General features: G+C 40.7%; 2 long non-coding RNA genes across 3 annotated transcripts; one reads left to right on the plus strand and one right to left on the minus strand.

Moving 5' to 3' along the window:
• Nucleotides 1-11832: 11832 nt before the first annotated feature.
• LOC111877768 (uncharacterized) lies at nucleotides 11833-14515 on the plus strand. Of its 2 annotated transcripts, none has more exons than XR_006190782.2 (5): nucleotides 11833-11928; nucleotides 13510-13581; nucleotides 13662-13851; nucleotides 13920-14073; nucleotides 14318-14515. It is a non-coding gene; the product is annotated as an uncharacterized LOC111877768 (long non-coding RNA). The 2 variants fall into 2 exon arrangements; XR_002845528.3 differs by having other exon boundaries at nucleotides 13510-13570; nucleotides 14318-14507.
• Nucleotides 13135-13570, minus strand: LOC111877767 (uncharacterized). Its single transcript, XR_008232193.1, has 3 exons — nucleotides 13484-13570; nucleotides 13310-13416; nucleotides 13135-13237 (listed from the first exon to the last, which is right to left on the minus strand). It is a non-coding gene; the product is annotated as an uncharacterized LOC111877767 (long non-coding RNA).
• Nucleotides 14516-21370: the final 6855 nt, after the last annotated feature.

Genomic DNA, 21370 nt, shown 5'->3' on the forward strand with positions numbered 1-21370 from the left:
AGGGTCGCGCCTTCCAGCTCACGGCCAAGGAGGCCAAGGCAGCACCAGATGTGGTTGCTGGTATGTTCCTATTCTTTATCTCAGTTATTGTATTTATTATATGCTTATTGGTCGTGCCTATGATCAGGTACGTTCTTAGTAAATTATTTTCTTGCTTTGGTTTTATTTGACTCAAGGGCGAGTCGTTCGTTCGTATCTCAGACCTTCTCTAGGGGGTTCAGTGTGCTGATAGATGATCTTGAGAGTCCGTTGTGATTTTCGATCGCTAATGAGCACGAGGTTTTTGCTTCTTCGGTCTACTAAAGATGCGAGTTGGATATTTTCGTGGTGTCTTTCCCGATAGATTTGATTCCTATCCCTATTGGGGATGTATGCGTGATTGTAGGAATGGACTGGCTTAGCCGTTTTAGCGCCATGATTGATTGTGAGGGACAGCGGGTGGTGGTTCGAACCCTAAGTTTGGGAGAACTGGTGGTATATGGTAAGGGCACTAGGTCGGGATCAGGGTTCTGTTCGGCGGCCAGGGCTCGACAGTATATTCAGCACGAGTGTGCCGGTTTTTTGGCGTATGTGGTAGATACGCGGGTTAAAGAGAAGCTCTCAGTTTCAGAGGTCCATGTGGTTAGAGAGTTTGCTGATGTATTTCCGGAGGAGTTACCCAGAGTGCCTCTGGTGAGGCAGGTTGAATTTAGGATTTATCTAGTGCCAGGTGCGGCCCCTATCGCCAAGGCACCGTACCGTTTGGCACCGCCAGAGATGCAGGAGCTGTCATCTCAGTTGCAGGAACTTCTGGGTAAGCAGTTTATTCGCCCGAGTAGCTCACCCTGGGAGCACCGATCCTCTTCATCAGGAAGAAGGATGGTTCGCACAGGATGTGCATTGACTATAGGGAGCTGAATAAGTTAACGGTGAAGAACCGTTATCTGCTCCCAAGGATAGATGATCTTTTCGACCAGCTGCAGGGTGCACCTTGGTTTTCCAAGATTGATTTGAGATCAGGTTACCACCAGGTCAGGGTGAGGGAGGAAGATGTGGAGAAGACCACATTCTAGACTCATTATGGTCATTACGAGTTCGTGGTGATGCCATTTGGACTCACCAACACGCCAATAGTGTTCATTGATCTGATGAACCGAGTCTGCAGATCGATGCTCGATCGCTCAGTCATTGTGTTTATAGATGATATCTTGGTGTATTTCAAGACCCGAGAGCAGCATGAGAAGCACCTCAGGGAGCTGTTGGAGGTGCTGCGACGAGAGCGGCTTTATGCCAAGTTCTCGAAGTGTGAGTTCTGGTTGCGGGAGGTTCAGTTCCTTGGACATCTCGTTAACCATGATGGGATTTTGGTCGATCCGGCCAAGGTGGAGGTGGTTATGCAATGGGAGACTTTGAGATCTCCCTCATACATCAGGAGTTTTCTGGGCTTAGCAGGGTATTATCGGAGATTCATTCGTGATTTCTCCAAAGTTGTTGTACCCCTCACTCGTCTAACGAGGAAGGGAGTGGATTTCCGGTGGGGCCCGGAGCAGCATATGGCGTTTGAGACCCTCCGGAAATGGTTATGCGAGGTGCCAGTGTTTACACTCCCCGAGGGAGTGGAGGATTTCGTGGTATATTGTGATGCGTCCATCACAGGCTTAGGGGCAGTCCTCATGCAGAGGGGGCGAGTGATAGTTTATACATCGCGGCAGTTGAAGCCACATGAGACGAGATACCCCACGCACGATCTTGAGTTGGGAGTGGTGGTCTTCGCTCTCAAGATTTGGAGGCACTATCTGTATGGGGTCCGTTGTACCATATACACGGATCACAAGAGTTTGAGGCACATTATGGATCAGCCGAATTTGAATATGAGGCAGCGCAGGTGGCTGGATGTAGTCAAGGACTATGATTAAGAGATCCTTTACCATCCTGGTAAAGCGAATGTGGTCGCGGACGCCCTGAGCCGCAAGTCAGCTGGGTCTTTTACCCCATCCAGATGTATGAGGATAGTGGTGGATTCCCCGCTGGTGGGTTTGGTCAGAGATGCTCAGATCGAGGGTATGAAACCGGAGAACGGGAAAGTTGAAAGGATTAAGGGCGAAAGCGCCCGGTTTGTTTAGGATAGCCATGGGCTATTGACCCGATATGGTCGGGTTTGGGTTCCGATGATCGGAGGAGTTAGGCAGACAGTGATGGAGGAGGCTCATAAGTCTCGTTTTTATATTCACCTGGGGGCTACCAAGATGTACCGAGATTTGAGTTTGAGTTATTGGTGGTCTGGTAAGAAGCGAGATATCGCTTGGTACGTTGAAAGGTGCTTGACCTGTAGAATGGTCAAGGTCGAGCACAAGAGGCCGCATGGTAAGTTGCAGCCCCTGGAGATTCCCATGTGGAAATAGCAACGGATTATGATGGATTTCGTCGAAAGGTTGCTGAAGATGGCAAAGGGTTTCAATGCTATATGGGTCATCGTGGATTGATTTACCAAGAGTGCCCATTTCCTAGCTATACGGGAGAGTTCATCGACGGAGAAGTTGGCCGACCTATACGTCTGCGAGATTCTCTCTCACCATGGGGTTCCAGTTTCCATAGTTTCCGATCGGGATGTCCGATTCACTTCCTGTTTTTGGCAGAAGTTCACGAGGAACTAGGCACGAGGCTACATTTTGGTACAACGTTCCATCCGCAGACTGATGGGAAGAGTGAGCGGACCATTCAGACCCTCGAAGATATGTTTAGGGCGTGCGTCATTGATTTTGGTGGGATTTGGGATTCCCACCTACCGCTTGTAGAGTTTGCCAACAATAACAGCTATCATTCCAGTATTGGCGCCCCGCCTTTCGAGCTGTTGTATGGGCAGACGTGTAGGACCCCAGTCTGTTGGGGCGAGGTTGGGCACAGGGTGATGGGTCGGACAGAGGTAGTTCTGCAAGCTACCGAGATGATACAGCAGATTAGACAGCGGCTGCAGACCACTCAAAGTTGACAGAAGAGTTATGCCAATCGACGCCTATCTGAGTTGGAATTTCAGGTGGGTGACATGGTTCTCTTGAAGGTCTCACCCTAGAAGGGTGTGATCCGTTTTAGGAAGAGGGGAAAATTGGGTCCCCGATTCATCGGTCCGTTCAGGATTGTTGCCAGGGTTGGCAAGGTTGCTTATAAGCTAGAGATTCCAGAGGAACTTAGCCGGATCCACAACACATTTCATGTTTCGCAATTGCGAAAGTGCGTCATTGACCAGAAGGCAGTGGTATCGTTGGATGACATTCAAGTCGATGAGCACCTGAACTATGTGGAGAGCCCTGTAGCTATCTTGGAAAAGAAGAAGAAGATTATGTGGAACAAGGAAATACCTTTAGTAAAGGTGCAGTGAGAACATCGGAGGGGATCCAAGTGGACGTGGGAGCCAGAAGCGGAAATTCGCGAGCATTACCCGACATTGTTTTCTTCAGCGGACTTCGAGGACGAAGTCTAGTTCAAGTGGGTGAGAATTGTAACGCACTGATCCTCAGGTATTAATTAATTAAGAATTTAGGGATGACGCTCTACTCGACGAGTTGGTCGACCTACTCGTCGAGTAGCAGCGGGGTGAGAACACGTGTTTAGTGACCTACTTGGCGTGTCCACTAGTGGGACTCGGCGAGTAGGAGCTGGCAGATGAAACCCTAAATCCCGGGGTTTGCAGCCCTATTTAAAGGAGCCTCAGCCTCCTTTGGGCCTCCTTACAGTCTTTGAGAGCCCTTGAAACCCTAATTAGTGTGTGTGTGCTTTGGTGTGGGTTTGAAGCTTGGGAAAGAGGATCTTGGAGGAAGGAAGCTAAGAGTCCAAAGGAAATTGAAGCAAGAAAGAAGTGGGAAGTGGGTTTTGCCTCAGCTAGCATCGTTTGAAGGTATCAAAGTACCATTCTTACTTCCTTTTCTTCCCTTTGGTTGATTCTAGGGCTTTTTATGGATTTTCAAGTTGGGATGTTGAGCTATGGGCTAGATCTGAAGCTGTAACTTCAGATATGGACCCTCCTTGGATGCTAGAGTCATAAAGTTGTTGTATTGGTTGTGGTTCGAGTCCTTCTTGGACTAGAAGCTCCATTAAGAACTTAAAATAGACATTTGGAGCCTTTATAACCATGCATGCACGTAAAATTTGCAACATTACGTGGTAAGTATGCCCTAGAAGCTTGGATCTGTGATTTGGAGCCGTTGCATGGCTCAAATCAAGTCTGTATGGAAAGAGGACAGGATGGACTCGGCGAGTCGCAAGAGTGAACTCGGCAAGTCACATGAAGATGGTCATTGAACTCGGCGAGTTGGATGAACAAATCGGCGAGTCCAATGAAGATCACCATAAAACTCGACGAGTTGAAGAACAACTCGGCGAGTCGGGTGGCTTTTCCCTTGGGTAGGCATGCGTGTGTACCCGTTGAGTTGCAAGGAGGAAACTCGACGGGTGGCCCTTAAGGATTGATCGGGATTTGAAGGAACTCGACGAGTCTCTCCGATGACTAGGCGAGTTGGAATGTGCTCCATGGACTCGGCGAGTGGCCGAGTGCACTCGGCGAGTTGAGGTCAACATGGACTGTTGACCTTGACTGAGGACTCTGACCTTGATCAGGAATTACTAAGGGGTTATGGGGTGTCTCATAAGAGTAAGAATTTATGAGTATATTGTGCTATGGTTATAGGTGGTGGAGCCAGTGTCAAGTGATCCGATAGTTGGGGTTTGCATTTCAATCGCCATCTGCGAGGTGAGTTATCTTCACTATATCGATAGGGTCCACGACACCAAGGCCGGCCCTGTATGATTCACATCCTGGTCTAGGATGGTTGCTTTGTTATTTCCATGTTAGATTCATCCGGGTTTAGGATGTGTGTTATGTGATTGCCATGTTAGAATTCATCCTGTTTAGGATGGTTGTTATGCTAGAGATCGGTTAGATTGGTTGTCATAGTATGCTTCATACGATTCTAATATGTTAGATCGAAATCAGGATAGATAGCATGATATGTCTTTATGATCCGTAAGGATTGGTATGATAGTGACATGTTAGGTCAATGCTCTAGTTAAAAGTGAAACTCTATGATTGATGGTAATTGAGATAGATATGTTTGCTATGTGTATGTGCCACTATATGATAGTATGCGTACATGGTTAGTTGCTGGTTGGATGGGTTGAGGCGGTCCTGCTTTTTGCTGAAGGCCAACACACCCTCTGAGCAGTCCGGGGAGACTGTAGGCCTACACAGCGGACCAGTCATGCGAAAGGCTCGGGATAGATTCAGATAAACTGTAGGCCCAGTAGGGCGGACCAGTCCGGCCGATGGCCCAGTATGTATGTTGTTTGATTGATCGTTATGGCTATGGCTTCTGCCAGTGTGGTATTGGTATTTTGGGGGTAGCTCACTAAGCCCTCGGGCTTACAGTTTTCCGTTTATTGTTTCAGGTACTTCAGGAGAGCGAGGGAAGGCGAAGGCGTGACCGTACCGCTCCTCATCCTCATGATATATTTTGGGACACTCTGATGATAAACGAATTGTAAGCATTTTGTAAAACAATTACTATTTGACTCTTTTGTTAGTATTAAAAGTTTAAATTTGGCGTAAATTTTATGGGTGTTACAGGACGTTTCCGCCATCCTTGGTTTGGGGGTGTGACAGATTGGTATTAGAGCATTGTTTATAGTGAACTAAGTGTATCGAATCACATAAGATAGACAATCTATAAATGCATTGGGACTAAGGTGTCTGATTTAACATTTTAAAATAACTATACTTTTAGAAATAAATAGTTTCTTATTAAAAGTATACATGCATGCATACATACTAAGGTCAGCCTAATTCTAGAACAAAACAAAAGTAATGATTGTTGAATGGCACAAGTAGGCTTGGGGATGTATAGTCAGGTCTGGGAATGACATAGCCTGATAAACTATGTCTAACCCAGAAGTTATTAGCATATGCTCGGGAATGGTTGTGGCGTTGTAACAAGTCTAAAAACTTACCAATTCTATCTACAATCAAAAGATGAAAACATAAGACAAACATTAAAAATACTATAGGAGTATTTGGTGATACTAGAACAACCTTATTTGAAAACTAAAGACCCCTATTAGTAGGTCTATAATGACTGAGTGCATACGCTAAGGTTATACATAATTGAAGATAGTATAGACTCAGAATCTATGACTATTGTTCTACTTCTTGTTCCTTGTTTGGTTGTGAACTTAGAGTAGAGTCATTTATTCAAAGGTCTATTCTATCTCAGATTATGTATAACTGGTATGCACTATGCAATTATAGGCATGACTGATAAGGATCACCCCTATAAGTAATTATAGGATTAGACGTCTATTAATTATCTCTTCTACCCCTATTATCGCACAAACAGCATGGCGGGAGCTAAACTACTAGGAGGCCCTATTCTTCTTAACCAGGAAAATGGTGGTTGGAAACGGAGAGAACTTCAAAGAGGATACTGAAGAAATAATAGAGGAAGACCCCGACGAGACTTCCATGGTCCGACACCTTAATGAGCCATAGATTTACAGAGACGGAGTTAGGAACTAGGTCAACACCCTCCCTATGGCATGGATGGGGTTTTTACAAACTCAACGGGGGAAGAGTAGAAGACATGATTCTCCTTGTCATAGCATGCCACATCACTCACAAGGGGGTACCAACACGAGCATCGGTAAGCCGAACAATGGAGATCAACGCTACCACCAAGATCACCGCAATTCTCCTTCGTCATCTAGATAGAGGCCATGAACGAGATCGGAAACCACGTCAAACCTTTCGGAGGAAAGTGATCGCAGCCCGAGCCGAGACTAGAGGGTACAGGAAACGTCAACAGCGTTGGAGAGAACATGTGGTAAAGGCAGAACACCAAATGACAGAAACTAGGGCAGGAATTAGGCCAATGCAGACTTTCATGCCTTCATTCTATGGCCCACGAAACCCCACCCACCACGAGTAGTGTGTACACTACTGGCATACCATTACAGACTCAAACTTCTGGCGTGCTTTTGGATGCTTCCTCGTCATATACATAAGTTCGATCTTTCAAATTCAAAGACTATGCCGTTCAAGGGGTCGCGTCACCGCCGAAGTTTTTTTTCACACCATAACGTAACATGGACCTTCTATAAGGTCAAAATTTCCAGAACTTTATGTACTAGACTATGTAAATGGAATTAACATACATTTTATTTCATTGGGAGTTTACCAAATATGTTATAACCTGGTATTACAGACGATTCGCTTATGGTGCCTCTAAGATTGCTTAATGTATACCCCCAGGTTAGGTGTAATTAAGAGACTCATTAAGTTCAACGACCTATTGGACCTTAATTATACACAACTGGTATATGCCAAGTGATCTTGGGAGTGGATCAGGCGTGGAACAAGATTACAAGATTTCATTCGAGTCATTACTACTAAATTCATAAGTTTATTTATATAGATCTCTACTATGAACTGATTGCCACTTTCGAACAACAGGGAAATGCTATACTTAAAAACTGATAACCTAGCTTTACGACATATGACTAATAACCATTACTAAAAGGCTTATACCCATATTGTCTCTGAAATTCTATAACAGAAAGATGCCGCCTCGTAGGTCTTCTAGACGCACTGGCAGAACGCAAACAAATCTGCCACCGCCGCCTCCCCAATACGATCATGTCATGTTCCAAGTTGCGGTCACAGCCGCAGTGGCAACTGCTATGTCCCAAATCAGCACTGACCGTACCATAAGGACAGGGAGTGGTATTAATAACTCCACTCAAGGAGAAAGCCAAGGGCGCTCGAGAGAGTGTTCCTTTAAGGACTTCACCAATGGCAAACCCGATTCTTTCAATTGAAGCGGGGGAGTCATCACACTTATGCAATGGTTCGAGAAGACTGAATCGGTCTTTGAAATTTGTGCATGCCCCGAGGCAAGCAAGGTCAAATTTGTAGCTTGCACTTTCTCAGGACGAGCCCTTACTTGGTGGAACAGCCACGTTAAGTCACTGACGCTTGCAGTGGCTAACTCGTTAAGCTGGGAAGACTTAAAGATGATGATGTTGAAAGAATATTGCCCAAGGGGCGAAGTGCAAAAACTAGAGCAAGAACTATGGAACCTCAAGATGACAGACTCTGACCTTGCAACTTACACCGACCGGTTCTGTGATCTACCACTCCTTTGTCCCGCGATGGTCACTCCTGAGGATAAGAAGGTGGAACGATACCTCTGGGGATTGTCTAACCAAATTCAAAATAGCGTGTTGGCCTCAAGACGAACTACCTTTGATAGTGCCAAGGAGTTGGCACAACGACTCATTGACCATAGGTCCAGCCATGACACTGTAACAACCACTCCTGAGCAAGATGGAGGGAGAAGCAACAAAAAGAAGTTTTTGAACAACAAGAAGGACCAACCAGCCCAGGAATCCACCAAGAAGCAACATACTATTTTTGTTCATGCTGCCACAACTCCTGCCACTCCAGCACCCATAAATCGATACGCTGGAACCCTTCCGAAATGCAACAAGTGTAACTTCCATCATACTGGGGTTTGCCGGGAGATGCATTGCAAGAATTCCAACAGGAAGGGGCACACTATCCGTTTCTGTAGAGCACCGGCACAACCCATCAACCAGGTCCCTCGCATTGGAGCGAGCCCAACATGTTATGAGTGCGGTGAAGCAGGACACTTTAAGAGAGACTGTCCAAAGACAAGGAATGTTGGTGACGGTGGAAGGGTGCTTATGATCACTACAGGAGAAACTCCCCCGGAACCACCCGTGAATAGCGGTACGTGCTTCTAACCGCCACATGTAGGTTTTAAATCCTTGCTGAGACTAGTGTCGACTTAGGGTTTATCAACCATAGATCTAGAGGACATGACAAATCCAAGTAAGTGTTATCACGTATGTAAAACCACAGGGATTTTACTAGCGAATCTATGATGGCTAGTGTAAGCATTATGGTCATATATCATTAAGATTCTAAGGACTTAGAATGTATAATTCTGCCTTATTTCATATTCCTTGTTTGGTTGTGGGCTTAAGGTGGAGTCACTCATTCGACTGCCCTTGCAACCTTAATGATATACGACTAGTTTACACCAAGCGATTATAAAAGGACTGGTAGGGCTCATACTACCAACTTTGTCATTAATTGTCAAAGCCCTTTTAGTGCTAATACTGACTAAGTACAACCTGAAATGTTTATAGTGTTAATAACGAGAATAAAATGGAGAGTATAAAGGCATTCTTAGAATACACTATCATTCTAAAACAATAACTCCTTTAAATCAAATTAGCTCAAGTTACAATAAGAAATTCCAAGGTCGTCATTTTACATCAGGCACTACAAGAAAAAAGGCCTTTTACGACGCGCAAAATATGACGCTCATTGATCTATGTTACGCAAAGGAGAGTGACATTAGAAAAATGTCATCTCTTCAAAAAATTTAAGGATAGAAGACACGCATTATTTCGCGCCCTTAAATTAGTGTCTAAAAAAAACACGGAGGGCACCTATAATAAAATGCGCGTCGTCTAAGGATGTCGCTTTATATTTTTTAATGGAACGCGCGTTCCATCCTTTAATAGTGGGGGAAAGGGGGAAATGAAATTCTGAAAAAATTAAAAACCCCGCCATGCTCTCCTCTACCTTCTTTCAATCGTTCTTCTCTCTCTCTCTCTCTCAATCAAATACCAAAAATTGACTATTGTTGGAATTAGGGTTTCGGTTCTTAGTGAAATCGAAGGTTTTTTGGTCACCAGGCCATGAAATTGATCAAAGGGGTACAGTTTAGAGTGATTTCCATATCAACTAGAACATTAGCTCCATTAAAGTCAAGGTCTCGAAACTCCATGGTCAATCACCATCAACATTCTACTTCTTTATTTGTTCCAGAGGTTTGTCTTCCTTTATTACGAGTTTTATAACCTTTTTAATCAAACTCAATTATCCCTCGATACCTAATGTTATCTTTTGCGTTGTTGCTTCTGCTCTGTTCTTCTTGAAACCTCCCCACACTCTCATGTCGAAACATAATTTATGATATCAAGTTGGAAATCAATAGAAATGGCTATGAAGGTCGGTTGGGTTGGACGATTCTCTGGAGGATGAGAGAGATTTGGACATGGCAGATCGTAGGGCTACAGAGATTGAGCTTGATACCATGGAGGGTTTTGCGTCAAGGGAAAAGCTCCACCATCATCTCAACGACCAAGGTTGGTTAGGGTTTCTGTTTTTTTTTTCTGTTTTTTCTTTTTCTCCTTCCCCAGTTGAAAATTCTCTTTGGTATGTGCTAGTTCTCTCTCCAGCTTCTCATTTTTTAAGATTAATTGTTAGTGGAAATAGGTTTTAGATTCATTGAAATGTTCTCTTTTGCTTCCTTTTCTCTAATGAGCATTATCTGTTCTATTTCATATCTAATTTATATGGTCTGATTCTCTTTTTGTTTATTGGGTTTTATGTGTTAATCTGTGATAAAAATAAGTTCACTTTTTTGTGCAGGTTTCTTGACTTGAAGTTTAGTTTGTCTATCATATTTAGAGATAATAAACGAGTCTCTGGGAGGTATGCAATGAGCTTTAAGTAGGTCAATTAATAGATCCCATGAATCCAAGTGCACCACTTGCATGAGTTGGATGAAGTTGTGGGTTACATGAGCCTGTGTTACCCTTTTGGGCTAACTGCCTCGGTTCTGTTTGGAAGACATGATAAGGCCATATTACAATCTCCAAAAAAAACTTTCCTTGTTCTTCTTTGCTTTAACTTCATCAGCCTCCAGATCTAATATTAATTTTTCTCTTAGATTCAGAAATTGATAAATCTCTTAAACAAGGTTTATCCCGTTTTTTTCTTCAGTAGTGTAGAAAGACATGTTGCCAATGTATACGGTTGTTGAATTTTGGAGTGCGTGTTCATATTCTTATTGTGTTCCTGGAAACCTTTTGTCACGATACGCTGAAATCTTTGTTGGATCCTGTAACATTAACATAGGTAATGAATAGAATGCACATTGATAAGTGATATTGGTAATTTAGTAATTTTAAAAATAGGAAAAATATTGGATATTACCTTGAACAGCAACGCCATTGCACCTTATCTGAAAATGAAGACAAGTAGTATATTGTGTTGTTACTCTCGAGTTAATAGTTACACATGCTTATAGAAACAAATCTGATGATGTTTAAATTAGTATGACTATCACATTTGTTGCATGAAATTATTCTTACAGAACCAACTCTGATGATGTTTAAATTAGATGAGAAGCTGAAGTTGATAGAATCTCATCTGGAAAGCAAAGTATTTACTAAACCACCTCAATACTCAACCCCTTTTACATTGTTTTCATCATATTGTTACATATAACAAGATACACTTTTTGTTATTGTAGAATTGAGGGCCCACTTCAGGCTTACATCCTCGTTGACGTACATCACGTGATATTCCTCCGGTGTGGAGTTAAGAATTTGGGGGTTTCTTTCAAGAAGCAAGTAAAATGTACAGCAACTAAAGTTTACTTGGTCTCAAATTCTTCTTGTCCAGGTTGTTTTTCTTCCCTCATTGTACTTTTAGTTTTCCCGCATCTTCTTATAGTTCCGAGATGCTTTCCATGTGCTTATAAGCTTGCTGGTGTTTACAAACTTATTGGCACGCATAAACTCATTTATATCTTGTAATCAGCTTCATGTTTAATAAGAATATATATTGCGCATTTTGATTGTAGTCTGAGGCTTGTAAGGTTTTCAGGTCATATTGAATTAAAACTGCATAGGCTAAGTTGATGAACTGTTGTGAAGTGTATGTTGCTTTACGCTAATATATGTTTATGTTTTCAGGTTCCAATGGCTCCAAAATAGCCAAACACAGGACTCTTTGTGGGTCTAAATAAAGGGCATGTTGTCACCAAGAAGGAATTAGCACCTCGTCCTTCCGACAGAAAAGGGGTAAGTAACAAATCATGATATCTAAATTGTGTTGAGTTTCTTTTGGTTAAATTAATGGTTGTGTTTCTTTGGATTATATATAGAAAACAAGCATAAGATCACACTTCGTGAGAAACCTTATCATGTATATTTGAGATCTTTTGTCTTTAAAAAAAAGGGCTTTGAATCATACCTTGAGCTATAGAACTCAAACGGAATCACGGGTGCCTATGATTCTGTTTTCCATCAGATCTATAGTCATATTGTAAAAATCATACCTTGAGCTATAGAAGTCAAACGGACCCCAAACCAGTTCCCAAAGTTCACAAATTGAGTTGGCTAACTTTCTTAAGCAGGCCAACCTCACTGGTAAGGAATTTATCTATGTGCAAGAATGGAATCTTTGCTGTTAGGTCTGATTCGGGTCTGTTCTGATATGTCATTTTGTTTTCATCATTTATAAGGCTTGGAAAAGGATCCAGAGTGATTCCAAGTTTCTATATGTTCCTGATATTATGAATTTAAGATCTGGAGCAGATGGGGTGTTATTTCCAATTATAAATTGGTTAGAATTGATCCAGACTCCAGATCAGTGGGCAGTCACCAGCTTTTACTAGTGTTGTGATTGTCCACAATGTGAATTTTATATCCGGAGCTTGGGAGATGCTTTTCATTCAATTCCAACTCTGAGACTTTCATTTGTATATCCTTTACTTCTCTGAATTTTGGTATGGACGAATTCTACTTACAAGTTGGGTAGAATTGGCCAACCTCACTTGACTGTCTTGTTGGAGACAGAAGTGATACACCTTTTTGTAAAATTCATATTTAATTCATCCTTTGGAGTTAGAAGGAGTTCTTTATAGTTCTGGAATCCTGAATAATCATAGTTTCCTATAAAATTTAGTTAAAGCTATGTTTCTGTTTTAGATTTTGGAGTAAATCCATTTTGAACAGCAGGTCTGTTTTAGAGACCTTGTTGTGATTACTCTTTTCTCAACTCATAGCTTCATTACTTCTCCTTTCTAACCTTTAGTCCTTCTAAGATGGGTTTTAAAAGTTTAAAATTTTTGCAAGTGTGCTATTGAAAATGAATAGATGTACAGCTCTTTGTTGTATCTCAGTATCAATGCATGTTTCATATCTGTCAATGTGTGTGAAATTAAATATTATCAAATTTTGCATATACAAAAAAAAGTGTAGCTCCTATTTATTATAAACTCACTTGCTAAATATTGCCCAGATCTGGTTTTGTAATTCGGGATCTGGTGGTTGAGAGTGCATCAAAATCTTTGCGTATGTTGAGAGAAGAATGGATATTGTTGGAGTCCTGTAGAAACAAAAAAAAAATAGATGAGGATCACAAAAGAAAACATAGATGTATAGAAATAGAAATACTCACGATACAGTAGGAAGCTTCTCATGTATAATGACAAAAATGTCCTTTGGGCTACACCCAGGTCGTCTGGCCAAAAGATGGCTGTATTCTCCAAGCAGATAAGCGCTAACCTGCATAATGACATCAGCATACAGTTGTCTATATTTGTGTAGGAAATATAAGATATAATCTACATACCTTCACCATTGTCTCATGTATTGCAGGCTTATCAAGATATTCTCTAGCTTTGAGAGCTGCATAAGGCTAATGATTAAAAAAAGAAAAGTGAGTCAGTAGTAAGTCCTATGAACTTTAATAATGCAGATACCAATCTACATTCTACAATACCAAACTAATTAGAATATTCATGAATCAGAATGGAGATTCTAAAGATCATCATCCAAATGCACCAAAATTTAGAGTAAGATCGAACCACTATTAATGAAGGTATTCTACTGGGCTAGGATGCTTGTTGTTTGGATATGGAGCCATGGAAGAACTTGGACCCTTCCGTGTTAACAGTGATGGAAAAACACTCTACCCCAACCACTATGCATGGAACAATGGTAACAAAAATTCCTTTAATTACTATGTCCCATTCACATCACTTATAATCTTAGTCCCTGTCTTGCAGGTGCATGCCTAACCCTATAAAACCTTTGCTTTTGAGGTACTAACTGTTTTCTCCTGGAATTTTTTTTGCCTGAGATTTTTTGCTGCCAGCTATCCCTTCGGGACCACTCTTATGTATTATGTTAAAAGCACCAATTCAGAAATTTGCTGATTATGTAAGTCAGCTTTCCTCTTCCTTTTTGCTTTTTATTATTTATGCACCCTTATGCCACAAATCTCTTTATTTATCATACTAAATATGCAACCATCCCTTATTTTACTCCTAACTTGTTGTATAATTCATTCATGTCAGCTGCATATATGTTGCATAAAATAAATTGGTAAAAGTAGACATGTGAATTATGCATCTGTTATCTCAAATCTTACATTTATTTTTATTTCTGTTATTATTTTTTCCAGCTTTTAGGTGTTGGTGTCAAGCTTGTTGGCAATACAGTGTGGAGTACCCTCTTTCATCAATTCTTAATAGTGATGTCACGTGAGAAATCATTTTTCTTTTTGTTAAACAAGTCTTTATTATCATGTATTAGGTCATACCATGGGTAAAAACAGCCTTGCCCCTGGTTCCGAGGTTGTCACAAAATACTTGACTTTTTAACTTTGTTTGTGGTTTCATTTAGTAATAATCCTTCTGAGGGGGTGTTTGTTGGGCTGCTTCTTTCAATGTCATTAACAACAGTGGTAAGTAAAATCTTACTACTATGAACCTCTTTTGCTTAAACCTACCTTATTGACCTGTAGCTGATTAAACATTAAATTAATTATGCAGGTTTTGAAGTTTTTGATGGAAAAGAATAGTGTTAATGCTCTTCATAGAAAAGTATGTTGGTATTTTAGGAAATTTGGCTAATAATTTAGTTAATTATATAAAAAATGTTGAAATCTTACATTTGTCTACTATTGGAATGATTATTTGTAGTATTACATTTGTCTACTATTCGAATGATTATTTGTATAACATTAACTTTTGTGCAATGCATTGTATTATTTGTATATGGTATTTTATTTTCCATTATGTGACATAAAATGCAAATTTAATATGAAAATAAGTAAATCCATAAATAATTTTTTTTTAATTTAAAATTACGATACGCAAAAATGTGTGTCATCTTCATTTATGACATGGCCTTTCTTGACAGGGGCTTTCTTGATACGCATTGCGTGTCATTAACATGCGCGTCGTAAGGTTACGACACACGAATGCGTGTCGTCTTCCTTTATTACAGGGCCTTCCTTGATACGCATTGCGTGTCGTAACCGCGCGTCGTAAATGCGCGTCGTAAATGCGCGTCGTAAATGCGCGTCGTCTCTAGACGACGCGCAAATGCGCGTCGTCTATCTTTATGACATGGCCTTCCTTGACACGCATTTGCGCGTCGTCTGAGCCATTTACGACGCGCAATGAGCGTCGTAAAAGGCCTTTTTTCTTGTAGTGAGGCGGATTGGTCCCCGCCATACCAACTTCTTGTACTCCGAAAAGTACCCCCATCCTTCCCCAACTCTCGAAGTCCCAGGAAAAGTGCTAATTTTGGGATGAAATTCCCTCTAAAGTGGGGATGATGTGACAACCCTCAGATTCTAGTTAAGTCAAAGTCAAATAAAGTCAACAAGTCAAACCGGTCAACTCAACTAACCCTTGTGTACTAGGGCTTACGTTAGGTAATTACTATACAACTCGCTATGCTAATGAGAAATCATCAATTGAAAAGTTCGTATATCTAGATTTCATTAACCTAAAACTATTGTAAGTAACGAACCAAACCGGTAAAACAATGTTGCATACTCATCGGGAGTGTGTAAGATCCTTAAACATGGTTTAACGGGGCTTACGGACCTTGCGTTGCGGAGCCAAGCACTCAAAAAGGTCACAAAAGAAGCCTCTCCCAATCTCTTTCACTCTATCTCTCTCTATTTAAAATCTCTCCAAGTATGTGAAATCTCTCCCAAATCTCTCTCGAAAATCCCTTTAACTTTTTATAATCATTTCAGGCATCCCAACACTTAACTGTGTGAAAAACGGCGCAAAACGGGAAGAATTCTTGAAAAATAGCCTTTAGGAGTCGAAACCCTCTCTTAAGAAGCGAACCCTCCTAAGAACCGAAGGTCCCTATAGGGACCGAACTGCTGAAGGACCGAAGCTGCCATGAACCGAACCCGAAGTCTCGGGCCCAAACCTCGCATAGACCGAACCCGAAGGTCCTCTCAGACCGAACTCTACCTTCGCCTTCGCTTCATTTCGGGTCCAAACCACTTTCGCCTTCAGTCCATGACCAGAAGCGACCAAACCTTGGCTCAGTACCGAGAGGCCGGTCTCGCCGAAAGGCCAAATTCACTCGGTTTTCGACTAGTTTTGCATTTTAAGTCCGTTTTTAATTATTTTAGCGCGGGATTTTCACCCAGAATTATATTTTAACATATAAAACCCCTTATTTCTTAATTAATCAAGTTTTTTAGTATAAATCTTATCCAAGAAGAGTGGGCGAAGTACTTGAGGTGGAGTGTTGACTTCATTTTGGTTTATGACACAAGCAACCACCCACACCCACTCTATGACCAACCCATACCCCTCCCCACCATACCTAGTCACTTCCTTGTACTTTTCCATCAATCTCCATCCATTCCTACGTCCTAAGAGCTCGAAAACTCACCCTCTCTCATCATTCTCACTCATTTCTCTCATTTCCACCCAAAGAGCAAACACTTTTCTCTCAACTTCTCTCTTTCAATTCCGAGATTTCCAAGGCTTTTTCCCAAGAATTTTCTTCTTAATTTGGTAAGTATCATCATCTTTCATATGATTATTACACTTCTTCACTCAAATCATGAGTTCCTTACACAAATATCGTCATATTTGTTGTTAAATCTTCGAAATCTTCAAGCATCATCTAAGTGTTCTTGTGTTGAATACTTCTTTATTTCATCAGCCATATACTAAAATCAATCAAGGTGAGTTCATACCCCTAAATTTTCATGTTTTCATCAAGTTTCAGGGGGGGGGGGGGGGGAATACAAGTTAAAACACCAAGAACACAACTAAACTCATACAACATCTTTCATCAGAAAAGTTGAGTCTTATTCACGGACTGTTTTAACTATCTTAAGCTTCGTATCTTTCAAAACGGTTTTATATGCAAATATTTCAGGTTCATACCTTTAAAATGACTACTTTCACATCTCGATATGATTTTTCTACGATTTATGGTGAATTTTACAAAACTGCCTATCATTTCAGAAACGAATTCGGACCAGTCTATGAATATGAACATTTTAACACACGTTAAAGACCTTCAAAAATCATAATAAAAATTATGAATAAACTAGAAATATATTATGAACTGTCAGAATTTACGGATTCAATTTTTGACTTCGTATGATTTTTCCAAAACAGTGCAGAAAGGTTAAAAACTAGTTGACAACTTATAACTTTCCTAACACTTTGTATTATGTTGAGCAAAGTGTATAACATTAAGTTCTAAATATTGAATGTGTTTTCTTGTTACTTTATCATCATAAACTGAAATTTATGCATTTATGATAAGATTCTTCATTCATTTAGAACACATATAATAAGCTATAATAAGCATAGTTTATAGATTCATAGCACAAATGTTTTTTCATAAAAGAGTTCTTTTACATTACAAACATTTTGGATAAACTATAATAGGTATAGTTTATGTATCAATTACATTTCAAATTATTTACCAAAGATTTTCAGTTCAGTTCACGTAAATCTGTTAATGAAGAAATTTGTGAGACATTCCCTTCGTATTACCTTTGTAACAACGTAAATTTCAAAACAATTTTTTTTTTATTTTTCATCAACGAAGTTCACAAAAAAACATTTTCAATTATTTCCAATATTTAGTTTTTGAAACACAACATATCCCAAGATCATAAAATCAACTCTCTCTCCAGTGTGTACGAGTCACGTCGGCACCTTCCCACGGCCCTCGCTAGTACCTGAAACACATAACACAACAACTGTAAGCATAAATGCTTAGTGAGTTCCCCAAATACCGCATACAACACATGCGCCCCTCGAGGCTATAATACGACCCTTTGGTCGATGTGTCTTAGTGGAACCCTCCCGTCCCGTAGCTCGCTGGACCCTCTGGTCCGGTCATAGCTCGTTAGACCCTCCGGCCCGGTCTATAGCATCATACAACATACATATATCACATAGCGCATAATCTCATACATAACACATAAGACCCTCTGGTCAACACATAATACCACTCTAGGTAACGTATAGTGAGAAGACTCACTTCAGGTGTCTCGGTAAGTCTCTGACTCGGTAGAAATGTGATCTAGCCTCCGCCTAATCACATAAAGTAAATACTCTCATAAATATAACTATACTCAAACCTTTATTGACACCCTCAGAAGGGTAAAAGACCATTTTACCCCTCTCTTGGCTTAAGGGCCTCACTGTTGACCAAACCCTAAAAGTCAACAAAAGTCAATGGTCAAACATTGACCCGACTCGTCGAGCGCACTAAGGCGACTCAGCGAGTCTACATGTGTCCACAGACTCTCTTAGTCCCTCTCTTGGCACGTCGAGTCCTTCCCCTTACTCAACGAGTCACACCTGGCAAGAATCGCGGGGCCACCCCGACTCAACTCGCCGAGTCTCAAGAACAACTTGGCGAGTTCTGCCTTGAACTCCAGTCCCCCTAACTCTCCCTGACTCACCGAGTTATTTCCCCAGCTCGGCAACTCTACTAGCTGAGTGATATATGGGAAACCTTCATCCAACTCGTCGAGTCTGATCTTCAGACTCGGCGAGTTCGTGCCATGCACAAACTCCATAGACCTCCTGAGGTCAGATCTCTTCCTTAAACTCATAGATCTGGCCTTCCCAAGCATGATAATCACGTAAAGTTTAGACCTTGACACTTACATAACACCTAAATGGTCTAACTTGGTGATTTAGCCCCCAAAATGATATCCCAAGCTCATGGCTCCCAAAATGACCCATAAAGCTCCAAGGGGAAAGGTCTCTGGACCTCTTTGGGTCCAGATCCAAAGCATAGACTCGAGAAGGGACCAAATGCTCCACTTATTCATCCTCTAAAGGGGTTAGAAAACGCTAACACTAAGATTCAACACCAAAACTAAAAAGGGTACGAACAAATACCTCAATATGAGCTCTATGAACTTAGATGTCTCCAAAATCACACCTCCTTTAGCCTCCTCTTGCCTTGGTCACTTCCTTCTTGAAAATCCACCAACAAAAGGATCAAGAATGGCCTCTCCTCCCTCACAAACGCTCTAGATCTCTTCGGGTTTCTCTATGGGGTTTGGTAGCCGCAAATGACGGCCTTAAGGGCCTTTAAATAGATCCCAAACCCAAGAAATTAGGGTTTCATTAAACAGCATGGACTTGCCAAGTCCCCCCATGAACTCGCCGAGTCTGGTTGTGAAACCGGATGCGAATCCGCGACCATACTTGGCGAGTTTAAACACCTACTCGCCGAGTCTCCTCACAACTTCCAAAAATAAAAGAATAAAATATTATACCTGGGAATATGGATGTTACAACCTTCATGGTAACAAAGTCAAAAGTCCTGTAAATTGTAACCAGAGTCTCTTGTAGGGAGAGTGTGATAGTTCTGTATAGATCTATATTGGGTCTGACAAACCCACACTAGAGCTGCATGCAACAGCTAGACCGGCAGGTCTGAGGTGACAAGTGTCATTTAACTTGCGATGCCTGAAGAACGTCGTATTACGAGGCCGTCTGAGTCTTAGCATGGTTATAATAACTCACATGTGGTATTAACAAATCATAAGATTTACGGGTTCTACTTTTAAATTAGCGAGTTATGTCGATTTAACTCACAAGAATTACTTTAAGTATGGAAAAATACTTGTACACTTTTATATCAAAAAGGGTTTTATGCCGATTTAAAATCACTTTTATATCTTTAACTATGGAAAAGTACTTGTTTATTTTCAGTCCTGGGATTTAAGACTACCTAACTTTTACAAGGAAAATGTTAGATTTTCTTTGGAACATATTTCTATTAAAACTACATAAAGCTAGAATTGTTAGACTTCAGCTATAATCGCTAAGTGTATATGATAGGGTTATATAAGAATCTAGTCACAATCGACTTAGAATTTGTGGGCCCGCCTTATCTCCTGTTCCTTGTTTGGTTGTGGACCTAGGGCAGACCCATTATATTCAACGGTTTATTTAACTTAATTTTTATATAACTTATATACGCTGAGTGATTATAGAAGGAATCTATGGGTCCTTCTAGGGTTCATTATCGCATAACATAGAAGCATTCATTTCACACTTAATAAAGAAAATATTGGATTTTCTGGAAACATACTTTGTCGCTTTTAAAAGGAAAACGGTTTCTTTCTCAAACAAAACTTTTATGAACTCACGAACTTAATTGTTGACACCTTTTCAAAACTACATGTATTCTTAGGAAATCAGTGAAACAGGAAAACCAACAACATTTTGAGGATGGGACGATAAATCGTCAAACAGTTCATTTTGTCATCATAATGCAATTGATTTGAAAACTGTAAACATATACTTGGTGTAACTTTTTCAATTATATTTATGATGGTTGTATTTACTTTGAGCACTATTATACTCATTGTTGTGATACTATACATGAAGTCCTCCACCCCCGAACGTTTCCGCCATCCTTGGTTTGGGGGTGTGACAGGATGTAAAGTGAGGATAACGGGAATGGGTAATCGGGATGTTGGGTTTGATGAAATTAATAAACTTATTTATTGTGGGCTGAAAACCCTATGTGCTCACCAGGCTCCCAAGCCTGACCCACTCAGTTTCTTGTATTACAGGTAGTGGTACAAGAGCATAGTTGGATGACTTGATGAGGGATTACAGACTATAGGCCAGTAGATATAAATAAATGTTGTAAGCCCTATGTTGTTCTGTTTATACTCTTGATCTATATCGAATAGGAAATCCTGAGGTTTTAATATAATGAAATACATTTCTTCGGAAATGCTTTGATAAATCTTTATCATATTTATCTTTTGGGAACAAATTCTGCAATACTTTTCTTTAAAAGGTTACTCTGATTTTCAAAACAAAGCATAAACAAATCGGTCTTTTCTGGCGTGAAAATTGGGATGTCACAGTTGGTATCAGAGCATTAGTTTAAGTGAACTAGGAATTTGTAGGATTTATAGACTTAAACTTAGAATGCTAAGCGATGACTATGAGATGAGTGTCTGCTATATTTTAGAAACAAGCACTAGTTAATTTTAGGAAGTATGCCTAATATGCTTTATGTGTTAAATGCTTTATGCTATTATTTGTTCGGATCTTTGGTCTATTGCCACCGGATCTGGAAACCTTATGTGTTCAGGAATGTAAGCATTTGATTATGATATTAGAACTAACATGTAACATTTCGGAGTGATAAGGAGGACTTAAAAGTCTATCGTGAATAAAGATCT

The sequence above is a fragment of the Lactuca sativa genome, chromosome 4 (genome assembly GCF_002870075.4).
Source record: "Lactuca sativa cultivar Salinas chromosome 4, Lsat_Salinas_v11, whole genome shotgun sequence".
Taxonomy (NCBI): domain Eukaryota; kingdom Viridiplantae; phylum Streptophyta; class Magnoliopsida; order Asterales; family Asteraceae; genus Lactuca; species Lactuca sativa.